Here is a 26,272-nt window from a genome sequence, read left to right as displayed (position 1 = left end):
CGGCTTTTTTGACATGTATTTAAGCTTATCAGACAAGAAATGCTGCTCAAGGAGCCGCTTTCCAAGTCTTATGATCTTAGCCTCATATATGCAAACCTGGTCAAGAGATGCACTTAGACATTTGGTGGTTAAAAGATTATGTATGTATGTCTGTATGTATGCATGTTTGTATGTATATAAGCATGTACGTATGTATATATATATATATACGTATGCATTCATGTATTTATATATATGCATATGTATCCATAAATTTATGCATCTATGTATATAAGCATGTGTTTATGTATGTGTGTATGCATGTATATATGTATGTATGTGTGTATGTATGTATATATGTATATATGTATGTATGTATATATGAACGGATGAATGGATGGATGTACGGATGGATGTCTACATGAATGTATACTGGATTACGTATATTGGATTACGTATTGGATTACGTATACTCTTTTTCTCTTTTTACTCTTTTACTTGTTTCAGTCATTTGACTGCGGCCATGCTGGAGCACCACCTTTTAGTACTTATTCTATCGGTCTCTTTTTGCCGAACCGCTAAGTGACGGGGACGTAAACACACCAGCATCAGTTGTCAAGCAATGCTAGGGGGACAAACACAGACACACAAACACACACACATATACATATATATACATATATACGACAGGCTTCTTTCAGTTTCCGTCTACCAAATCCACTCACAAGGCATTGGTCGGCCCGGGGCTATAGCAGAAGACACTTGCCCAAGATGCCACGCAGTGGGACTGAACCCGCAACCGTGTGGTTGGTTAGCAAGCTACTTACCACACAGCCACTCCTGCGCCTATGTATACAAATTTTCTAAAAAGTTTCATAAAATCTGGAAGGACGCCTATTTTAAGTGTCATTTAGTGTATTATTAAGTTTTGTCACGATTAGAATGCATCGTATGATCTTTATATAGGAGTGGCAAATTGCAGCAGTGACGGCCTCCTGATAAATAGATTTGTCTTTCAGTGTAAGCTTATCGTCTTTTCTTTAAAATCAGTATGACCTCTTTTATACTTCAATGCGCTTTACTATTGAATGTGTGGGTGTCAGGTTTAGACCGCACGCAACATTATGATACAAGTAGCTGCATTGAACAGTTTGGCTTACATAATCTGACTCGAAGTTGACAATGGTATGTATCTGTTTTATGATTATTTTGTTTATCCTCAAACCTTTGGCTAATTTTCTGATCCCTGATCAAATGCTTTCGAACTTTTGCAGAAATGATGTAACACCTGTTTCGTTATCTGTGAACTCTTAGGAATGTTAATCAATTCCATTTAAAAATCTATAATTTATAGTTTCTCCCTGTAGTTTCGACACTCTATTCCGATATTTTAAAAACAATATTGTTTTTATTAACTTTTCATCCAACTACACCACAAAATCTTCACTTTTGAACTTTTTCGAAATTCATTCTGTTTCTACATTTAAACAAAATATGATTCAGACGTTCTTTTTCAAAATCTCAAAATAATTTTCATACATACATACATACATACATACATACATACATAATACATACATGCATGCATACATACATACATACATACATACATACACATATGCAAACAGTGATAATCACCCACACATGTCTTGCAAACAACTTGCACATGCAAGTGCTACCAGTCAAAAGCTCCGTATACCGGAAGCCAGCAAGTGTGGGGGGGTCATCAGGAGAGAATGCACGCCGTTTCGGGGACTACTTCTCGACGGAATCAATGCGCCCCCCCCCACTCACAGCTTGCTAGATCAGCTGGTTATCAAATTAAGCTCAATATCCTTCTAGCCATCGCTCATCGTCTCTTTTTAACCAAATCCAGTGGCTAGCCTTCTCCACTGTAGATTGGATATCAGTCATGGTGGTATTGACTTTACGATGAGTTAGGCCTAGCGATAACAAGAGTCGTCTCACACTGTGTCTAACGAACCCTCTACATCCGACTTCGATTGGAAAATGTTCCGCTTTCCAGCCTGCGTCTTCACATTCCTCGAGGAGGTTTACATAACGGTTAAATTTTCGAGCCCGTGCGGCGTCCATATTATCTTCATGAGGAACCGTTAACATTAAAATCTCCAGCTACAAAGATGAGATCATTATCATTCGTCTTTGAGGTAGCATGCAGAAGAATATCATAAAAGAGATAATTCTGTTCATTTGGTAGGCCCGCTTGTGGGGGTAGGCGGAGATAATTGTAGCTATACCATTCTGCAAGACTAGCCTGAGTTTAAGTATTTTCTCGCACACCCTCGCTACCTCTACGGCCTTATCCACCTATGTTTCTGCAAGAAGTATACCTACATCCCTTATTCAGTCACTATTACATTTCCAGAAGGGTTTATACCTATGTTCTTTGCCTGTTCAAGCATCTCTTCAATCCCGCTACACCTGCTTTTCAATGTGCTTACATTTATAGTGCCAACTCTGAAAACTGGGAAAGAGATATGGGAAGTAACACAAAAAGGAGAGATGTTATTAATATGATTAATTCACTTGTACATATATAAAATATAACTGCTTGAAATGATTAATACATAGAAATGTGCATTATCTATTGTTAAGTCATTATACCTGAGAATGTAACCTTTCTACTTCTTATGTTCTGTCTAATTACCATGACCAACTCATGCCAGCATGGAACATGGATGTTAAATGATGATGATGATGAACCCAAAACTACTTTACTCAGATCCTTCTGAATTGTTTTGTATACATCTGCATACACACACACACACACACACACACACACACACACACACACACACACACACACACACACACACACACACACACACACACACACTCATATAATGAACTTAACTACATATAATTTGGTAGAAAACTAAGTTAGGTAGAGTTCATAGAAGGGATTGTGAAAATGTATATTAACATTAAAAATATCATTCATTGTCTACTTGTCTATAAATAGATAGAAAAAAGCATAGCTATAGTTCACCCTCAAGTCTGAACACTTTTTACTTCTTTACTTCTTTTTTACTGACTGTACCAATTTTGAAATGATATTCTGTATTAGTTAGTTAGTTAATTTTTTGGCTCAAAAAGCAAAAAGCAAGGCCATGTAGGGGACATGGAGTTATGTACAAGGTGGTGTTCATGTAAAGAGTTCAGGCCACTTGAGGTCAAGGGAGACTTTGAACCGAGCGGTCGTCGGCATCTTCACCATCTTTTCTGGCAGCTTATTCCACGGATCCATCTTTTCTGGCAGCTTATTCCACGGATCCGCAACCCGGACGGAGAATGCCCCTCTCCTTCGATTGAGATGAAATCGTCGCTGATAGAGCTTTTCGGAATGACCCTGCAGCCGACGCTCTGGAGCAGGAGTGAAGAACAGCTCTTTCGAGAGGTTACACTTTCCGCTTATGATGTTGTGAGCAAGAATGAGATCTCCACGGCGTCGTCGTTTTTCTAGAGAATAAAGGTCGAGCGTCTTCAGCCTTTCTTCATAAGACAAATTTTTGAGACCAAGAACCATGCGGGTAGCCAGCTTCTGGACTCTTTCGAGATGCTGTATGTCTTTGAGGAGATAAGGAGAAGAGGCTTGAATCCCGTACTCCAATATGGGTCTCACCAGCGTGACATAGAGCGGTAGGAATATGGCTGCTGTGAGCATTCCGAATGACCGTCGAATCAAGAATAGAATTCCGCGTGCTTTGTTGGCAGCATGGACGCACTGGGCCGAAGGCGAAAAGGAGGAATCCACCAATATACCCAGGTCCTTTACCTGGTCGGTCCTCTCCAGCAGCAGACGACACGGCTCGAAATCAAGTTAAGTTGCAGGAGGAGAGCCAACAGGCAGATGACAGCACTTTGATACGTTCAGACACAGGTCCCATTCGTTAGACCATTTCCAAATTTGGTGGAGGCATCGACGAAGATCCTCTATATCACCGCGAGGAGCGACCAGTTTGACATCGTCGGCAAATAGAAGGGTGTGTTGCGTGAGGTCGTCGGGCAAGTCATTTATGAAGACTAAGAACAATAAGGGCCCAAGCACTGAACCTTGAGGCACGCCAAAGCTTGCACTGGAGACGTCGGACCGCGAACCATTAACTTGGACTTGGAAAGAGCGATCTGAGAGGAAGGCACCAACCCATCGTACAATATCCGGATGGAAACTATATGCTTGAAGCTTGACAAGTAATAGGCGGTGGTTTACCGAGTCAAAAGCTTTGGGAAAGTCCAATAAAACGATGTCAACAGCATCACTATCATCGAGGATGCGCGTCACCAATTCTTCCATTACCAGTAAGTTGTTCAAGCATGATCTCTTCGGCACGAAGCAGTGTTGGAAATCAGAGATAGAGGGTGTGTTTTGGAGGTGGAATATCATACTTTTCTTAAGGATGGTTTCGAACATCTTGCTGATTATTGATAAGGGAAACCGGTCGGTAGTTAAGCGGGTCTTCGCGGCTCCCTTTCTTGAAAATTGGGCAGATTATCGCTGTTCTCCAGTCCGCAGGTATAACACCCATCGCCAATGACATATTGAATAGACGTGTTAAGGGCTCGCAGATGACCGGAGCCAACGCTTTGATAACCCGTGGGTGTATGCCGTCAGGGCCGTGACCCTTGTTGACATCGAGGCCTTGAATAACGCGTTCGACTTCGTCCCGCGTGATGACCAATCGAAGCATTGGAGGTACCGATCTATCAAATGGAGGGGGTTCACGACCATCATCTTGTTTGAAAATAGTTGAAAAAGCCTCGGCAAATAATTGACTCTGTTGATAAGGGTCCTCAATCGATACGCCTGTTGAGTCTACCAACGTTGCAATTTGGTTGTTCAAGCGGGAATTCTGTTGGACGTGGGCAAAGAAGGTTTTTGGATTGCTACTGGCGTTTGCCGCGATTTTGTATTCATATCTGAAGCGTTCTTCCTTTTCAATTTTCACGGCTCGGTCTCGTTGCGTTTTGTACACCTCAAAAGCTGCAGTCGAATCAGATTTTTGAATTCCGCCCAAGCAATATCTCAGAGTCGAAGTTCTCGTTTAACCTTCTTCGTCACCCAGGGCTTGTGCTTCTTTTTCTTGGGAAGCCCAACGGGAACTGCCTGGTCAGTCAACCGGATTGCATATGCTTTGAGGGATGACCATAGTTCGTCAACTGAGGACAACGTCATCAGGGATCGCCAGTCCAGAAGCGCGGAAGCCTCGGTTAGAATTTCAAGATTAATTGCAGAGAAGACACTACGTGGCAGCGAAGTAGTCGTGGGCGTAGAAAGAGTTGTGTGCATGACGAACTTCAGGACCGCATGATCACTCTTGGCAAGAGGGGCGCACACAGATACGTCTGACACTGATCTTGGATAGCTGGAGAATACCAGATCCAGCATAGATGGCTGCTGCCCAGACCGATGCCTTGTCGGATATTCAACATGTTGCGATAGAAAACAATCTTCAGCCACGTCAAGAAGGGCCTGGCCGAACCGGGAAGATGATGTACAAATTGATGCGGGCCAATCGATCGTGGGAGCGTTGATGTCTCCTAATATCAAACAGTCATGAGAAGCTGAAACGAATCTTATCGCTTCGAGTAAATGAGCATCGTCCTGGGGGTCGGCAAGAGGCGGCCTGTAGACAGCTAACACGGGCAGGCAAAACCCGGATAGGTTCAGCTTGCAATAGACGGCATCGAATTTTGTTGTAGGTTGAGCATTAGTGGGTAGAATACCGCTGGACGGTTTGAGATCAGATTTAACATACACAGCAACACCTCCACCTCGCCTTTTTTCTGTCACATCTGAAGAGGGCGTAGCCCTGTAAGTGGATTTCTGAGTCCTTTACTGCTGGAGTCAGCCAAGTCTCGGTGATAGCTATCACATCAGGGGAATCACGCATGACCAGTGTAAATAGTTCGCTGAACTTTGGAAATAAGGAGCACGAGTTGGTATAGACGATGTTGAGCTGTGAAGTTTGAGGGGCGGGAATTGGGGAACAAGCAGAATAAGGGGTATCAGAGATAGCATCGTTGACGGGGGTATCTACTTTACTTCAATTCGCCCTCAATTCACTTTCCCTGTCAGCACTACAGCATGCGACGAGAGGTAGGACTTGATTATTTGTCCATCTTGGATGCGTAAACCCTTCTCTCCTATCTGTTTTCTCATCTTCAGTTCGGATATTAGGTTTCTCCGGCGAATTCTCTCTCTCAGTGAGTATTCCTCGCGAAAACCCATATTGGGGTCCTCCCAGGCATGCATCTGAGCTCTATTCAGAAAGGCTGAAGCCTCCTGATCGGAAGAAAAGATTACTCTTATTGGGCGTGGTCTAGTGTCTGAGGTTGAGTTCGCTTGGAATCGTCCTAGCCGAGCGACCTTATGGATACTGACATTTTCGTTGACAGAGAACAATTCTCCAACTAAAACGGAAACAAAATTTTATGTCTTCTTTAAGGCGGTTTATGCCTGTATCACAGGTGGATTCAGCTTTACCATAAATGATTGCTGATCTTGAGTGGGCAAAATGGTCTTTCTGTTCTCTACTATGAGCTGCGGCATTCGATTCTTTGTTGGATGATTTCGAAAGGGTGGTTTCATAGCCATCAGACTAATGTCGGCCTTTGGGATCGATCGGAATGGGTTTAGTGGTCATAACTTTCCCGCCTGGTTTGGAACTGCACTGCCTCTTCTTCGGTTTGGGGGAGCACCACTCCCCAGATGAACTCACATCAAGATCGTTCAGAATTGGTTGAGCAATGGCATTAATGGGAAGGACAAGTGAGGGAGAATCCAAACAGATTTTATTGTGAGCAGGTTTCGTAGCTAAATCTGCCCCACTGGAGTTTTGACTACGTTTCTTCTTTTTGGGAGAACAACGGTCTTCAGGTGGGTTTGAGTCTACGCTCCTCAAATTAGGTTGGGGAACCCCCGGGACCGAAAAGGCAGATGAGGAAGAATCTGCACAGGAACGATCATGTGCGGAAATGACCGCCGGTTCCTTCGCCTTCTTTGGCCGCTTCGATTTTGTTCCCTTCGGTTTGGACGTCTCCAGGGAAGAAATCAAGGTTGGCTCTGCGTCAATAGGATACTGTTTATTCAGTAAATGAGCAACAGCAGACTTTAGGTGCTCGACCTCTTGTTTGAGCAACAGCAACTGCTCGTTGAGATGACCGTTGGTAGGACCATCATCCTGATGAGAAGCCCTTCTCGCAGATCTCAGTTTCGATCTGTAGGTAGCTGACATGATAGATGGTTGGCCAAAAACAATCTTCTATGGGCTCTAGGATAAATCTGAGTTTAAAGCAGGAACAAAATCAGCTGCAATCCTTGTAGGAGTAGGCAACAGCAGACAAAATCTGAGAGAGTTTGGGCTGAACCGAATCACAATTCAAGATTGAAAGCAGACGGTGAAATGAGGCAGGAACTCTTCCTAGTTGTCTGAAGCAGCTTTAGGATAAGGAATAGTAGGTCCAACTTTAGAATATTGATATGCATGTAACATGTTCCACACGGTTAAATATCATTTGACGTGCCATTTAGTACTTCAATATTTACGTCTGCGTATGTTTGTATATGTGTGAATAATGTGTTTATGTGCGAGAATGCACATGTTTTTGTCTATCGTTAATTAATTTTTTTGTTTTTTTTTCCTCACGTTTTTCCCTTTTAAAATATTACTTTTTAAAGTAATTTATACGCTGGAGGGAGGGCTGAGGGTTTGTTTTTACTCTAAATTCTCTTTTCTCCCAACAAAGAAAAAGAAAGGGATTTTTCATTGCTGCCACCGGTATAATTCAGACACGGGGAAAAACATCTCGGTGTCATCGTCAACTTGTATGTTTCTAATTGTAGCAGTAGTAGTAGCAGCAGTAAATTCTGATAGCAGCAGTAGTAATAATAATGTTCGTCCTTCGGTTCGAAGATGACCAACTGACATCATCTGATGGAACTGGCGCCATGAGACGGGAGGTGGCTGGTGAGCCCAATCCGGGCAAGGAAGCCCCTCCCACAGGTGGGGCAGAAGTGGGTAGGGGCCGTGCTACTGGTGCAGGCGGCTCTGGCTTTACGCATCTGACGTTTCTGCTCCGCTGACCGAATCCATCCCTCCTCGGCTGTCCCTGCTCCCACGGTGATTGCGCTGCGCCAGGATGAGCGGTTGGCAGCAAGTGTCTCCCAGGTCTCTGTTCCGATGGAGAAGTCTTTGAGAGAGACCTTGAGACTATCCTTGTAGCGCTTCTTCTGCCCTCCGACTTTGCGCCTGCCCTGGCCGAGTTCACCGTAGAAGAGCTGTTTTGGGATGCGAGTGTCGGACATACGGGAGACGTCGCCCGCCCATCTCAGCTGGGCCTTGCGCATGATTGTGATGGTGCTAGGGAGATCTGCCTGCTTCAGAACTTCCGTGTCTGGGACTTTGTCCTGCCAGCGGATGTGAAGGAGGTTCCGAAGACACCTGAGATGGAAGTGGTTTATCTGGCGCTCGTGCCTTCGGTAAGCAGTCCACGTCTCGCAGCCGTATAGTAGGGTGGTAAGCACGACTGCCCGGTAGACTTTCAGCTTGGTGTTGAGGCTGATTCCTCTCCGCTCCCAGACTTTCTTTCGCAGTCTCCCAAACGCGCTGCTTGCCTTGGAGATTCTGTTGATGGTTTCAGCATCTATGTTGGCATTGCAGGAGAGAGTGCTGCCCAGGTAGGTGAAGTTTTCCACCACTCGTAGGATCCGTCCGTTCACCCTTATCTGAGGCTTATGGTATTGTTTGCCGGGGGCTGGCTGAAACATCACTTCGGTTTTCTTGGCACTGATGGTGAGACCGAAGTTGTCACAGGCTGATGAGAACCTGTCCATCTCGAGCTGCATCTCCTGCTCATCGATTGCATTAAGGGCGCAGTCGTCAGCAAAGAGAAAGTCTCTGACGACTGTCTCCCTCACCTTTGTGACAGCCTGCAATCTTCTGGAGTTGAAAAGTTTCCCGTCTGTCCTGTACTTGATGTCGATACCGGACTTGCAGTCCCTAAAGGCGTCGGACAGCATTGCCGAGAACATGATGCTGAACAGTGTTGGGGCCAGGACACAGCCCTGCCTGACTCCGTTGGTCACCTGGAAGGCTTCAGATGAGTTGCCGTCTTCAAGGACTCTGGCTGTCATTCCGTCGTGGAGCTGGCGGACAATTGCAATAAATTTGCTGGGGCAACCAAATTTTCCCCATGACCTTCCATAGTCCCTCCCGACTGACTGTATCAAAGGCCTTGGTGAGGTCAACAAAGGTCATGCAGAGGTCAAGGTGCTGCTCCATGCATTTCTCCTGGAGCTGGCGGGCGGCGAATATCATGTCAGTGGTCCCTCGACCCGCGCGGAAGCCACACTGGCTCTCAGGGAGAAGGCCTTGCTCCAAGTGTTCCAGATGGTCAAGCAGGACCCGGGCCAGGATCTTGCCTGCTATGGACAAAAGGGAAATACCTCGGTGGTTGTCACAGGACTGCCGATCTCCTTTCCGCTTATAAATGTGGACGATTGTTGCGTCCCGGAAATCTTGAGGGAGTTGTTCCCTGTCCCACATCAACTGGAACAGGCTGGTGAGCTGACTGATCATGGTGGGGCCGCCCGACTTGAACACCTCTGCAGTGATGGCGTCAGAGCCTGGAGCTTTGCCGGTGGACATTTTTTTGATGGCTCTGCTCACTTCCTCGACTGCAGGGGGAACAGCCAACTCGTGGTTTGTCGGCACCTGGGGGAGTCGTGCGATGGCTTCCTCGTTGATCTGGGCTGGTCGGTTGAGCACGATGTTGAAATGCTCGCCCATCTCTCCAGGATCAGCCTCTTGTTAGTCAGGAGTGAGTTCCATCCGAGCTGAGCAGGGGGGTTGATCCAAAGGAGAACTGCGGTCCATAGACAGCTTTCAGCGCCTCGTAGAATTTCTTGGTGTCGTGTTTGTCTGGTATCCCTGAACGATGGCTTCCTCGTTGATCTGGGCTGGTCGGTTGAGCACGATGTTGAAATGCTCCGCCCATCTCTCCAGGATCAGCCTCTTGTTAGTCAGGAGTGAAGTTCCATCCGAGCTGAGCAGGGGGGTTGATCCAAAGGAGAACTGCGGTCCATAGACAGCTTTCAGCGCCTCGTAGAATTTCTTGGTGTCGTGTTTGTCTGCGTATCCCTGAATCTCATCCGCCTTGGCGCTTAACCATGCGTCTTGCATGAGGCGGAGTTTAGCCTGGACTGTGCTGCGAATGTTGTTGAAAGCGGCCTTCTTTGCCGTGCAGGTGGTGTCATTTTGGTGAGCCCGCAGCAGACGGCGTTTCTCTTCCAGGAGCTTTTGGATTTCCTGGTCGTTTTCGTCGAACCAGTCCTGGTGGTTCCTCGTAACTTGGCCCAGAGTTTCAAGGGCGATGGAATGAACCGTGTCCTTGAATGATTCCCACTGCTCATCGATGCTGGACTGGTCACTCCGAATGTCCAACAGCTTGCTGTCCATACGTGACTGGAGATCTTGTGCAGTCAGCTGGTTCTTTAATTTCGTGATGTTAAGCTTCCTCGTCACTTTCTGACCCTGTGGTCTTCTCTTAGGTCGGATGTAGAAATCCATCCTGGAGATGATGAGGCGATGGTCCGTCCAGCAGTCAGCTCCGCACATGGTTTTGGCCAGTCTCACGTCCCGCCTGTCTTTCGCCCTGACGATGACGTAATCTATCAGATGCCAGTGTTTGGAGCGTGGATGCATCCATGATGTCTTGTTGCGTGTTGGCAGACGGAACAAGGTGTTGGCGATGGTAAGATCATGAGAGGCACACGCACGCAGGAGGAGCTGTCCGTTGCTGTTGCACTTTCCGATTCCTTGCTTTCCCAGTTCGCAATGCCAGGCTTGGTGGTCAGTCCTGACACGGGCGTTAAAATCCCCAAGGAGGATGAGCTTCCCAGGCTGGGCTGACGTGATGAGGGAGTCGAGTTCCTCATAGAACCTGTCCTTAACTTCTTCAGGGTTGGTCATGGTGGGGGCGTAAGCACTGATGATGGTCGCACTAGTCTTGTTTCCAAGTGGGAGCTGCATCTTCATCAGCCGATCATTGATACCCTCGGGGGGGGGGGGCTTTCCAGTTTCCGCACGTACTGACTTAATGGCAAAGCCAACACCAGCCTCACGACGCTCTTCGCTGCTGCGACCACTCCAAAAGAAAGTGTAGCCGCCGCCTGTCTCTGTCAGCTGGCCTTTGTCCGCAAGGCGGGTCTCGCTCAGTGCTACAATATCGATACTGTATCGGCTCAGTTCTCTGGCCACCAGGGCAGTTCGTCTCTCTGGTCTGTCCGTTTTGGTGTTATCAAGCAGAGTTCTTACGTTCCAAGTTGCGAAAGTGAGCACCTTTGTTTGTTTTCTTCTTTCTTTCTTTCGACCGCTTGGAAAGGATCCCCGCCAGCCGCGGTTTGCTGACCAGGGTGAGGTGAGGCAGGCTATGTTTAGGGCAACCTTTTCTAGCCCCGTCCTCATGCTGGGGAGGCGAGCAGAGCGATCCTGAAGAGGACTGCTCGGTCACTCAGGAGGCTGCCGGACTCCACTGCTGCCTCAGTTCAGTGAGGGGCGACCACATGTCCTGAGCCGCCTGTGTGTGGGTTCACGACTGCAGCTCCCAGTGTATCCTCACCTGCTACTTCGCCGTTTCCCCATCGCCACAGGACTTTGGGATGGTGTCATGACGTCATGATGTCGTGACATGTGCGTAACTTGGATTATAGTGAGGGTGACTTGCGCAGGATCAGCCTCACTCTCTCGTCCTGGTGCGCCGGATCCAGTGGCAAGACAAAGTCAAGACGACTGGGGGTAGACCAAGATGCAGGAGATGCCGGAAGGTGGCACGCATGGCGCACTCCAACCGCCTTAGGGGCTCCACTCCCGATTTTGGATGGCCATTGACTCATGAGAGAGTTCCTCTGCCCTTTGACAGGTTTTGTTTTTAGTCCTGCTGGGTGTCCAAATCACCCTCCTCACCAAGAAATCTTGGTGGGGTTGCCAGTTTAGTCGCCAACGACCCGACCATGTAACAGGTTGTACTGGGTTACATGTTACCAGTAGCTCCAAGCGGAGACCTGACAAGTAATAGCAGTAGTAATAGCTGTAGCAGCAACTACTGCTTTCATAAAGAATTAGATTCCTCTTCATTAAAATTAAATTATACTAATTGCTTCTTCTGAAATAAATGAGATATGCTTAAATACGTATACTTTCATAAAGTATTAGATTCCTCTTCATTAAAATTAAATTATACTAATTGCTTTTTCTGAAATAAATGAGATATGCTTAAATACGAATTTCACCCTTATTCTCTCTCCAAGTCATCAATATATTTACCTCATAAGTTTTTTTTCCATGCAAAATGTTTAAAGATTGTTTTTTAGTATTAGACTCCCTTCATTTGGAAATTTTAGGGAAGTTTAATTATACTAAATTATCTTTCAGCTCTTTAGCATTAAATGTTATGCTTTTTTTATTAATATTGTTTTGGAGATTTTGATGCAATTGTATATTTTTATAATGACATTGTAGAGCAGGTGTGAGAGGCCATACCTTGCCAGTTTTAACATGAAACAGGTAGGATATTTCAACCAGATACAGCCAGTTTAAATGCTAAATGGTTAAGAATATCATTCACTCATTGCTGTGGGTGAATAATGTGTGTGTGTGTGTGTTTATCACTGCTTGACAATGAGTATTGGATTGTCTTTGTCTCCATGAAATAGCACTTTGGCAAAAGAAACCAACAGGAAAAGAATCTGACTTTGAAATAATCACTGATGTCAATTCAAATACCTAAACTCTTTGAGGCAGAGACCCCAGCATGATCACAGTTCTATGACTGATAAAAGTAAAAGAACATTCCTATGTCTATAAAGAATGGGCTGGTCATGGCTGAACTGCCTCTGCTCACGGCTCTATTCAAATAGGTTTGATCTGAGCTAACAACAATGATAACTACAGTGACAACTCATGCTAAAAAGAGAGACTCTAGAAATAGCAGCTAAATTTCTTCCAAATCATACCCAATCTATAACAAAAAAAAGAAGTACATATTACAGGTAGATAATATAGTGTTAGATATGACCCTAAAAAGGGGAAAGATGATTATAGCTGGAATGTTTTTGATCATAGATCTACTTGATTTAAGTTTAACCTGGAGCTAAACAACAAGGAGTATCGCCGCCACCACCACCACTACTGCTATTACTAACACCTCTTATATTACTTCAACCGCTACCGCTAACATGTATTATGAATAGCATTTGAGAATGGACTTACTGTCACATCAAGTACATACAATAACAATTGTAACAGAGGAAACATAAAGCCGGATATATCTCAATATGTTAGTGTGATGCATTAATGTATATAAGCTAACAGGCATATTTACGTGTTTCAGATGTTTTTAAAGCTATCTATTTAATCATTTTATTTCAACGTTTTATTGAGTGTAGAAGATATATATACATATGTATGTGTATTTGTGTGTGTGTGTGTGTGTGCGTGTATATATATATATATATATATATATATATATATATATATATATATATATACATCCATGTCCTCAGGTGTGAATCTTGGCTGGTGGGGGTGCTTGCCTCCCCTTCACAAATATAAGGACACGGGAAATGTGTCAAAGCCGACAGGAAGCGTTCGATGCTTCCTAGGGCTAAACAGCGGTGCTGTAATATTCCCATACGGGACTGTCACGTTATGTTGACAGTATACAACCACTCTCTCTCTCTCTCTCTCTATATATATATATATATATATATATGTATAAGGGTGAAAAGGAACACACGAGTTGATATATATAAAAAAACAAGTCAAAAATAGAAAATGCTAAAATAATTTTATAGTGAACATTTCAGTACCGGTTTCGGTCATTTTGAGACCTTTTCAACTGTAACGATTAAATAATTAAATTTAGAAAAATTAGAAGAAAAGTTTTTTTAAAAGAATATTTCTATAGTAGTGTTCAGATTTAAGTGGCATTCTGCCTTTCTCTGACTCCCTTGTTTGCACTTGTGTGTTGAAGGTCGTTGTGAGTTCTTGGTAGGGTAGTAGAGGAAGAAGGCTGGTGAGGAAAGGGGGGTGGGAGAATCTGGGAGTGCCCTGATGGTCGTATTTTGAATGGTCAGTGGCGGCTGGCAGTCTCAGTTCAATTCAGGAGAATATTTATATTGACAGGCTTGTCAATGAAAGAAGACATCGCAGAATTCTGCAGAAAATTAAGACTTACTGAGGAGCTATACGATAAATACAACGAGGACGAATCGTTAGCCAGAAATAGGAGTAACTACACCCCCTCGAAAGGTAAGAATAAAACACTTGATGATTTCTCTGACCACATATCAAATTACCCATATCAACATATGCACAAGCAAAAACACAAACCAAACTTCAGCAAAAAAGAATGGGCTGAGTTGAACAAATTAAAACTAGATAAAACAATAACAATCAAAGAGGCCGATAAAGGGAGTGCTGTTGTCTTAATGGATACGACATTTTACATAACTTTGGTACTTTCTATGCTGGAAGACACAACATACTATGAAAAGGCACAAAACTACAGTCAACAAAAAATAATGAGGGAACTAAAATCCATATTAAACCCATACAAAGCAGGGCTCACCGACAAAGAATATGATTATATGACCAATTTCACAAGTAAAACTAGCCAATTCTACGGTATACCTAAGATCCACAAAAGTAAAAAAATAAGCAACGCATGCAAGATAGCTACAGACATAATAATTAAAGTCCCTAATCCTAATGACCTCAAATTGAGACCTATAATAGCAGGTCCCGCATGCGAAACCCACCGCCTCAGTAACTTTTTAGACACCCTGTTAAAACCACTCCTCAAACATGTCAAAAGCTATATAAGGGACGACTTAGATATGCTCAATCACCTACCGAATACTATAAACAAAAACACCATACTGGTATCCTTCGATGTAGTCAACCTCTACTCCAATATCCCCCACAACCTAGGACTAGAGGCAATCCAATTCTGGCTAGAGAATCACGCCAACGAACTACCACACCGCATCAAAAAAGAATTTGTGATAGAAGGGGTTAAATTCATCCTGGAAAATAACTTCTTCGCCTTCAATGACAACTTCTACCGACAAAAATCGGGGACTGCGATGGGTACACGAATGGCCCCCTCCTTTGCCAACCTAGTCATAGGATACCTAGAGATCAGTCTGTATCGTAAGGTTCTAGAAAGATATGGCAGTCCTTTCTCCATCTACATAGAAAACAACTGGAAGAGATATCTAGATGACTGTTTCATCCTTTGGCATAAAAATATAGAAAAACTCATAGAATTCGAGAAAATTTTAAACGGACTGGACGTAAACATCCAATTCACGATGGAATATAGCCAACAACAACTCCCCTTCCTCGATATCCTCATTAAGAAAGCTAATAATATAATAGAAACAGACATATACTATAAGCCTACAGACTCTAAGCAATATCTTCCATTCAATTCATGCCACCCCAGACACACCAGGATGAATATCCCCTTCAATCTAGCAAAAAGGATATGCACTATAGTCTCTAACGCAAACACCAGAGACACACGACTACAAGAACTAAAAGATACCCTAATCACCAGGAACTATCCACCTTCACTTATTGACAAGTGCATTCAACGTGCCCTTCAACTTAACATCAAGGAACTGAGACATCCCAAATCAAAGAAAAACTTACAACCAAAAGCCTTACCATACATCTCCACACACAACCCTCTCAATAACGAAGCCTTCGACACCATCCTCCACAACATACCCCTCCTAAAAAAAAGACCACAGAATGAACACAATCCTCCAAACACACACGATCATAAAAAGCAAAAGACAGCCTAGATCCATGAAAAGTCTCCTTACACAAGCCCGAATTCACTCTTCAACACAGAAGCCGACAGTAAAAAAATGTGGAAGACCCAATTGCGGGATATGCGACTATCTAATTGAGGGCTCAGAGTTCTCCTTCAAACAGGGACAACGGTTTACAGTGAAAAGCAACTTCACATGTGCTTCGGAGAACCTAATATACTCACTAACCTGCTCCGGGTGTCAAGAGCAGTACATAGGCCAAACAAAAAATGGTTTGCGTAAACGAATGGCCCTGCACAGATCCCAGATAAAAATTCCCCAAAACAGAAAAATAGCTTTTAGCCAACACATAGATACTTGCGCCAACAAAAAAACACCAAACTTCAGAATTTTCCCCCTCTACCAATTTAGGGACGATACAACCTCGAGACAACGAATAAGTAAAGAAAATCTCTTTATTACAAAATACAAGCCACTTCTTAACGGGTCTACGACAAACAATTAATATACCTCAACTTTAGAATAAAAGAAAAAAATATATATACACACACAAATATTACACTCCATAGAATCCATTACTAATCAGCCCCTTCATAGCTAAACTTACACCCATTCATATTCTCCCTTCTCTGTTTTTTTCTTCTTCTTCTTCTTCCTCTTCTTCTTCATCACCATCATTATCATCATCATCGTCGTCATCATCATCACCACCATCTTCTCCTTCTCCTCCTTCTTCTTCTTCTTCTTCATCATCATCATTATCATCATCATCGTCGTCATAATCATCACCACCATCACCATCATCGTCATCTTCTCCTTCTCCTTCTTCTTCTTCTTCTTCTTCTTCTTCTTCTTCTTCCTCTTCTACTTCTCCACCCCCTACCCCTTAACTTTGTCACTAATGTTTTTTAGTATAACACCTACGCTAATTCTATAAACAAGCCTGTCAATATAAATATTCTCCTGAATTGAACTGAGACTGCCAGCCGCCACTGACCATTCAAAATACGACCATCAGGGCACTCCCAGATTCTCCCACCCCCTTTCCTCACCAGCCTTCTTCCTCTACTACCCTACCAAGAACTCACAACGACCTTCAACACACAAGTGCAAACAAGGGAGTCAGAGAAAGGCAGAATGCCACTTAAATCTGAACACTACTATAGAAATATTCTTTTAAAAAAACTTTTCTTCTAATTTTTCTAAATTTAATTATTTAATCGTTACAGTTGAAAAGGTCTCAAAATGACCGAAACCGGTACTGAAATGTTCACTATAAAATTATTTTAGCATTTTCTATTTTTGACTTGTTTTTTCATATATATATATATATATATATATATATATAGAGAGAGAGAGAGAGAGAGAGAGAGAGATAATTTAGATATGGCTGCTATATGGGGTTACCCTGGGTTTCATGTCCATGAAGTGCTTAATTTTATAGCGCTTCTTCAGACCCTAGTTAGAGATATACACAAATACACATGCATATTTATTCCCGAAATATACGATTTGGTATGTGATGTAGAATATGAAATATGTGAGTTTTCTACAATACATATGAAATATAAATAGTAATAGGGTTATAAATTATTAAAAGTTACAGAAATATAACAAATATATAAGGTATCTATCGAAATGTGCGTGCGTCTTCGTTCTTCTCTCAACTCTACTAAAACTAAGATAATTTTATTTATAAGCTTTAAAGGATAGAAGGATAAAGCATTATCTTCTTTTTCTCCCTCGCATTAGTCTTTCTCTCATCCTTCCATCCTTTATTCTCCTGTATTCCTCTGTTCTTTTTCTTTCTTTCTCTTTCCAGCCACGAAACGATCTCCTAACCATAAGCTTATTACTATCTCAGTCCTTTCCCACTATGATCGACATTGGAATCGTCGAGTCACATGCCTCTATGTTAATTTTCATGAGAAACTGTAATTGTTAATTTTGACCTATTTCACCTGATGAAAACGGGTTTTTCTTTTGCATGATGTTACAGTTCTGTTCCTCAATAAAAACACATTACAAACAGCTGTAGTGAACCTTTATCCATCAGTTGTTATTATATATAAATATAAATCTATCTATCTATCTATCTATCTATCTATCTATCTATCTATCTATCTATCTATCTATCTTATCTATCTATCTATATTTATATATATATATATATATATATATATATATATATATATATATATATGTTAATAAAATAGAACATATGCATATATATAAACATATATGTACGTACCTACCTCTACATGTACATATACACGCATATATGTGTACAGGACACCAAAAAGACGTCGAACACATAGAGAGACGAAAAACATAGACACAAACCAAGGAACAGGACAAGCAAAAAAGAAAAAAAAGAGATACAGGACAATAAGCACAACGAAAAATCCCCTTCTTCAGTCGCTAAGGTTTCATCTACTCTACGTTTCGAAGGATAAAAGCGAGACGTATACTTCGAAGAAACTTCCTTCCTGCGAAAAGCAAATCAATTAAAATTCTGAGATATAGTAGCAGTAGTAGTAGTAGTAGTAGTAGTAGTAGTAGTAGTGGGAAGAGGAGGCGGCGGCGGAGGAGGTGGTGGAAGGGGAGGAGGAGTAGGCATCCGTCAAGTGCGTTTTTCTTTGGTTGCGAGTTTCTGTTACACTTCCCCTCGCCTATATGACTACTGGACCGGATCATTTCTAAAAGAAGGACATATTTTTCTAGTCAACTAAATAATTTGAAACTTCGTATACTGCTAGAATGTGTCAAAAGAAAACATTAATTTCAACTAGTTTTTTTGAGAAAAATGTATTTTGTAAGTTTAAACGTAGTTTAAATCTGCGAATTTTAACCAATCGTATTGTCTGTTTTGATCTGAAATCATCATCTGCATAGTGTTACTGTGACGTAGACAGCTATTTTGTGAAAATTTTAAACGGCGTGGGTAAGAAGTAAGCAAACAGCTGTGGTAGATGTGGTTATCATGGCAGTGGTGGTGGTGGTGGTGGTGTAGTGGTGACAGTGGATGTGTATGATGGCAGCAATTATAGTGTTGGTGTTTTTGTAGAGGTGGTGGTGGTGGTGGCGGCAGTGGATGATGATGATAATGATGATGATAGTAGTAGTGGCATTGATTATGTTAGGATGTGTCATGGATGGTAGTGTTGAAGACATTGCAGAGTGTAGTGGTGGAGAAATTGGTGATTTTGGTATTGGTCTTGGGGTTGTGGTTGCAGAAGATGGTTGTGGTGGTGGCATTGGAGGTTGTAGTAATGGTTGTAGTGGTGGTTGTGAAGATGAATCTGATATTGATAGTCTTTGCATTGAGGAGGTGGCAGAGTCAGAGTAAATAATAAGAGCCCAGTTAACACAAGATTCTTAAATTTCGGAGATCATAATATAGAGAGCAAGAAGTTAAAAGTTCCAATACTGGCCCAATTCCTACACCCCAGATTCTTCAACTATTTTATAAGAAGGAGGTTAATGGCAGGATAGGGATTCAGCTTAAAAATAAATTGTATAACAAAAAATACATAAATAAGATGGTTGTGGTGGCATTGGAGGTTGTAGTAATGGTTGTAGTAATGCTCCAGCGATGTAATTTTAGTATTTGTGTATGTATGTATGTATGTATGTGTGTGTGTGTGTGTATGTGTATGTGTATGTATGGATCAAAACAGTTTGATTCAAATTCTGTGGTACTTATATATTCATACATACATATACATGTAGATGTATATAACATATATATATATATTGTATGTAAACATCTTTTATATATATATATATATATAATGTATGCATCTATAATACACATAACTCCCTTGTAGACGTCCTTGAACCGAAGATGAAGTCCTTCTCGTGCTCTTGTGCCGGTGGCCAATTCCCGGTACAGGAGGTTTTCAAATCCTTCCGTTCGGTATTCGATGCACGTAACCGAGCCAACGCAGACGACGCTGCTGGAGTAGGATGAGATATTCAAGATCTATCTATCTATCTATCTATCTATCTATCTATCTATCTATCTATCTATCTATCTATCTATCTATCTATCTATCTATCTATCTATCTGTCAGTTTATCTATCTGTCTGTCTATCTATCTGTTCTTTTATTTTCTATTTTTTTATTTTCTTCAGTCAATAGACTGAGGCCATGCTGGGGCACCGCCTTGAAGAACTTTTAGTCAAATATAGCGGCACTAGTACTTATTGTTTAAAGCCTGATACTTACTCTATAGTCTTCATCAGCCGAACCGCTAACTTACGGGAACATAAACATATCAGCACCGGTTGCCAAGCGGTGGTGGTGGTGGTGGGGGACAAACATAGACACAAAGACGTGTGTATGAGTATGAGTGTGTGTAACAGGTTATGATACTGTTAGAGTGTTCAAACTCCGTGAGACAGTGTAATATAAACCATAAGAATCAACATGGTGATGAAAGTTCTTGCGTGCCAGATTTATTTTCCTTTGAATTCCGCGTTAGATTAGGTATACAAAGGTTGTCTGTAATAGTCGGTTGTTAAATAGTGGTAAAGGGAGAATGACAATGATGAAGCTCTCGCCACTTTGGTAACATGTATGTCTGTTAGGAAGAGGTGCTTGCTAGATAGCGATAGGCATAGAACTTATGGAAGCGAAAACGACCGACCCACGCCAATGCTTTGTATTTATACTTGTTGGAAAGCCGAATGTATGGTGGAGAACAATGGAAAGCAGATTTCTGGATGAGAAACCAAAAAACAATAATAAATCTCTGAATGAGATGTAAACAGTAACTGCTCGACATCGTAAAGTATACTAGTCATCTTAATATGGCTAACCACTAAGGGTGGGTGTTACTGTAGCACAGAAAGTCTGCCTAAAGCCAGCTGGAGACGATGATCTCCTGGGGCTAAAAGCTACAGTAACACCCACCCTTAGTGGTTAGCCATATTGAGATGGCTAGTATACTTTACGAAACCAAAAAACGATTTCTTTCAAATATTTTTTAATTATAGTCACGATTTCAAGAATGACGGTTCTGTATTTCCTTTCTGAACAACCTACAAATGATTTTTTTTTATTATGATCACGTGTTCGTGCTGCGCATTAGCTCGCTTTCTCCATCAAATCGACATCACCTGTATAGGTGCTTAGTTGCCACAAATGAGATGTCCAAGTGGTTGCAGAACAACGTGAAATGAAGCGTTTAGCTCAAAAACCCAACACACCACCGGGCCTGGAAATCGAACAGACGATTACAGGAGCAGCACCCTAACCGTTTGGTCATGTGCCATCACACAGACTCACCCACGCTAATTTTTGTTTTTTGGTTCAATAACTTCATATCAATCCCATTAATCCAAGGGTCACGACTAATAATAAATGCTTGATTTTCTAACATAATACCTTTCCTAATCTTGTAAGTTAATAGACATAAATAAGTGCTTAAAATACCTCACGCCGTTTATACAGGCATCCTTTGTTTTGCGGAACCTCAGGTTACTGAATTTCATACTTATAGAAAAAGAGATATATGATCACTAATTTCGGAAAACTGCCTTTATTTCGCTCCACCCTCATTATAATGCAGGTAAATGTTAACAAGTTTGAAAATTAAAATCATAGTATCAATGATTTTTTTGACCTTGAACAACATCTGCCTCTCACTACTTCCGTCTTCATGTTGGTGTCTTATGCACTTATTGTTTTCATACTTTCTCTCACCTACCCGCTCCCTTCTTGGCATCCCTCACATTGCTTGAGCATGTGTCCATTTTTACATAAGTTTGGTGAACGATAATACATCGGCAATATTGTAAAAAACATTGTGTGTGTGTGTGTGTATTACAATACTTTCATAAGAATGTGGCAGCATATGTAGCCATATCATTCAGAGGTTTTAGATTTTGCAAAAGGTCTACTTTCAGGATATTTCATGCGGACAGACTTCTACCAATTGTTCAGTTTTAATTATATCTGACCCATTCTTTGCTTTCCTTTTTTTTTTCTCTCTCTCTCTCTCTCTCTCCCCTTTTATGTATTAATTTATTTCATCTACTTCATTTTACATACAGAAAGATCTCAACTTAATAATTCGAATGATTATATCGTCAGTGATGAGATTTGAAGCAAGCAGTTTTTGGAAGGTTTTGATAAAAAGCAAGCAGTTTCCGAATAAACGATCATTTGGTTAAATACATCATTTAAAATGTTAAATAAGAAAATGTCTCTAGTTTTTTTCTATTTTATCCCTCAATTTTCATTTGCTGTTCATATGGATTCATCACTTGATGTGGCTTTGCAACTTGAACTTAGTTCACATGAGTAGAAGGTGTATCTCATTACTTTAAAAATGCATCAAGCATTCCTAGGTTTCGTAACTAGTCTTTATTTTCTTTATAAATTTCATAAATCAGATGCAGTATATATTTAAATCAGCATCAACTTTCCTATGTTGCTCAAACTTTGTATCTTGGAACTAGAAATTCTCTTGCTTTTTAAATATGTGAAAAGGTTTTATGAATTCATTTAAGAGAGAAGCAATAATGAGTTTCCACTATTAGGTCTTTTTTCTTCAGTTTATTTAGAGTGTTTTTATTAATTTATAATGAATTATTGTAAAGGGAAAACATGCACACAATGTTAACCTACAAACAAAATGAATGGATGACCGAATGAAAAACATTCACAAACACATTATTGACGTCCAGTGTTGTAATTAAATTGTTGTAGCAATCTTTATGAATGCTTAATATTATTTTACGGGGTTGCCTGCTTAATGAGCGCAAATTACTAGGTTTGGATGTAATAATCATCAGCGAGACTAGGAATTCGAATACACACAAATTTGCACCCGTTTGTAGCAGATTCAATATCTTCACATTTCTTATTAAATCTGGAATGGGTGGTGGGGTGGCGAAGTGACAGGACTATTTCGGAAAGACCTGGGACTAGAGATCCATTCAATTTTCGTGGACCTGGGCAGACATGATTCTCAAGATGCGTTTTGTCTTCCTGGACTCTATGTTATTAGTTGTAGATGTGAACAGTAGCGAAGGTGATGCCTTTAGACTGATAACTGTGTGTTCTTCACTGTGGAAAGGAAGCAGGATTTATTCAGGCCTTTCGAGGGTTTCCTAGGAACGTCCCGATCTTTAGTGCTAGTGTGTAATTGCAACACCATCTTGAATGCATGTCTCACATACTGGCAGCACATGTGGCCCTTGATCTATTCTTCTACACTAAGCACGAAGGTTGAATTTTCAGAGCTAGAGTATGCGATCGAAGGAATAAGGGTGGAAGATGCTCAATGCAGCAACAAGGCCACAATTCGACCTTTGGGGAATTTGGAAGGGTGCGTGACGATCTACTACAGCAGATGTGACACTTCGCTCAACTATTTGGGGTGGCTAGTCGATGGTGGACGATGGATGGAGATGAGCTTTACTGCCTACATCGATGGTGTGCCATGGCTCTTGGCCTGGAATGCGAAGTTCTGTAAAAAGCCGATATCAGCTGATGAAATACGGGAAACAATATCGGGCTGGACGATGGAGGAGTCGCCGGGGCCTGATGGTCTATCCTTCAAGCTTTATCGTCATATGCCAGACTTATTCAGGGACTGCTTGACAGATTTCTAATGCAACTGGCAATAAACGTGGGAATATCCAGTTCTGTGGAAAGAAGTGTAGCTGAGAAAGGACCCGAACAAGGGAGATGGTTTGAAGATTTTGACCAAAATATTATCGAAAAAGTCGGTGCTGGTCCTCGATACTCCGATAGATGAGGTACTAAATGTGCTATAGCAAACAGATTTATCTATAACAATCTCCACCTCACATGGTGCACCACAGAAAATTTAGGTAAAAAGCCTGGCATAGGTGGGGTTCTGGTTAATTTAAATCAGTTGGAACCGTTTGATAGAGTTGACCATTAATACTTGGTGGCATTCCACAAAGTAATTGGATTCGGGCTCGTCTGCAGAAGCTAGATCATTACAATTTATTGTGTCATTTGCTTGGTGGTAACTTTAAATAGTCACCTATCGGTACTGTTTAGTATCAAGCACTCCGACCGTCAAGGATGACACCTCTCTTCCCTTTCTCTTCTGTACGTACTGTCCTAAGAGTTACTTCCTCTGAATTTGGGGGGTTAAATGGGTTGGGGGCATCCCGTCAGAACTCTGGCATGAAAGATCCATGATTGCAGAAGCGGGTAATTGTCAGTGAAATAATGTCGGAGCTGATTGGTACTACACTGGGGAGCTGCTAGACGGGGACAGGAACAAAAGTTAACCAGAAGACGTCGGTGAGATTGCATCTGGGTACCTGGAGAAGCAGGTCCATGCCGTCCAACAGCATCATGGGGTAGTGGACGACTGTACCGGTTAAATTGCTCACGATTTGGTTTGATCCAAATCTCCAAGTGGAACAGACCTGGGAGACGTGATTTGTGGGGTGGCTAGTTTCAGTCAGAAATGGGCTGTGAAGAAACTGTCCATGAGAGGCTTACTTTGCTTATGTTATCACCAGACTCTCGTGCCTTGCTCCACTTCATGGCTGATGAGATTGAAGCGTTTGGTTTTTCTTTTTCTGTGGAAGAGATGTGGTCTATTGGTCAAACAGTTCTTTCGCTGTCAACATACGCTGAGTGGAGGACCGATCATGCAATGTCTAGTGATGCGCAGTCACGCTCTGAGCCTGCGACACGTCCAATATTTCCTTGACGATAAGGATGTGCGATTACCGATTGTTAGATCCACAGATCGTGCCCCTGACTGAGCTGGAGTCCTGGATGGAGCGTAGACTAAGGCAGGGTGCTTGGCAGCTTGAGTGCTGGCAGGCGCTTACTCCTTACTGGCATTTCTTCTCGCTCTTTATGTTCCAGCTTCAAATACCACCACGTTCAACTTTGCTTTCATCTTTTTCGGGATCAATAAAATAAGAGCCCAGTGAGTTCTGGGGCCGATTTTATCGACTTGCTTGCTCCCTCAAGATTCCATTTAAGAGTTTACATCAAATAATAGTCCTATTATTTGATGAAAACTCTCAGCTTATTTTGCTGGGTATGATGGAAAGTGTCGGCTGTTCACTGCAAGCAGACTCTGGTGACATTAGTTTACTGATCATGCTTCAAGAACCCTGCGGAGAACTCTTAGAGCTGCAAGCAGTGCTGATTTTTGAGGGTATTTATATTTATATTTGTAGCAACCCTTTGCACCATGCTGGTAGTTGAGTGTTGATACTGCCAAGGGCGCCAATTACTATTGGTATCACGTTCACACTTTTCATTACCCACAACTTTCGTGTATCCAAAACACTCGTAGTTGCTCAATTTCTTTCTTCTTCCTCTTTGTTCACGACAACAATGTCAAGTTTTTGACGTCTGATATGATGGTTACACCGAATCATTGCATCCGACAGGACTTTGCAGTCTTATATCTAGGATTTGCTCATACTACGTCTTTGCTAATTTTAGGCCGTGAGTTCCACAGAGTTCCTACCAATGAAATTGTTAGAATGTCAGAAAAAATATTTTGCCCCTTTTGTTTCGAATTTTTATATTCTGATTTCAAATCTTGTCACAGTCAACTTTGTCTTTCATATTTTCAGGGCTGACAAAATAAAGTACTAGTCAGGTACTGAAGTCGATCATACTAACTCTTATTTTCCTTGATGGTCTTGTGTGAACATTAGAAAGAATTTTTATTATCGCTATATGTTGAATTAGTAGGTTGGTGAGTACATTATCTAAGGCTGCAAGCTGGCAGAGTCATTAGCATGCTGGACAAAATGCTTAGCAGTATTTCACTCATCTTTACATTCTGTGTTCAAATTCTGCTGAGGTTGACTTTGGCTTTCATACTTTCAGAGTCGTTGAAAATAAGTGTCAGTTGAGCACTGGGGTCGATGTAATTGACTACACCGTTCTCCCAAATTTCAGGCCTTGTGCCCGTATTAGAAACAATTATCTTTATTTAAAGGTATGCACAAATATATTGCATTTGAATATCAGGTCAGAACTGTTCATTTAGTATTGAGGACCTTTTGAGCAATCGTTGCACTTTCTAATATAATAGATTTCTGTATTAATCCAATTTTCGTATTATTTAAGAAACTACCAAGTTTATTGGTATCAGTACCTCGGGCGCCTATAACTACTGGGATAACTTATGAAGAAACCCTCCAGAATTATTGAAAATCTTGGCATTTTCTTTTTGCTCTTCCGTTTTTTTTTCTTTTTTCAACTGGTACATTCAGACACAACCACACCTGGGATGACACACTCTTTGGAAACCTTATCTAGCACGATAATATCTGTTCGTCTTGCTTGAATTTCAGGATCAGCTTTTCCTATAATACCTTAAACTATTCATTCTCTATCACACTCTGGTCGTTGTTGGTACGATGATTCTCCCCTTAACCCAAAGCCTCTTTGAAGTAATC

The 26,272-nt window shown here is 41.9% G+C and overlaps 1 protein-coding gene across 1 annotated transcript in view; it reads left to right on the top strand.

Moving 5' to 3' along the window:
* The first annotated feature begins 14,286 nt into the window (after nt 1-14,286).
* Nucleotides 14,287-26,272, top strand: part of LOC115221038 — a 62,842-nt gene continuing 50,856 nt past the window's right edge. Inside the window, exon 1 of the mRNA XM_029791253.2 lies at nt 14,287-14,309. The gene's annotated coding sequence lies outside the window, so the exon portion shown is untranslated. The remainder of the gene's footprint in view (nt 14,310-26,272) is intronic.

Source organism: Octopus sinensis, linkage group LG17 (assembly GCF_006345805.1).
Source record: "Octopus sinensis linkage group LG17, ASM634580v1, whole genome shotgun sequence".
In the NCBI taxonomy this organism is placed as follows: domain Eukaryota; kingdom Metazoa; phylum Mollusca; class Cephalopoda; order Octopoda; family Octopodidae; genus Octopus; species Octopus sinensis.
This window is presented reverse-complemented; position numbering and strand designations above follow the sequence as displayed.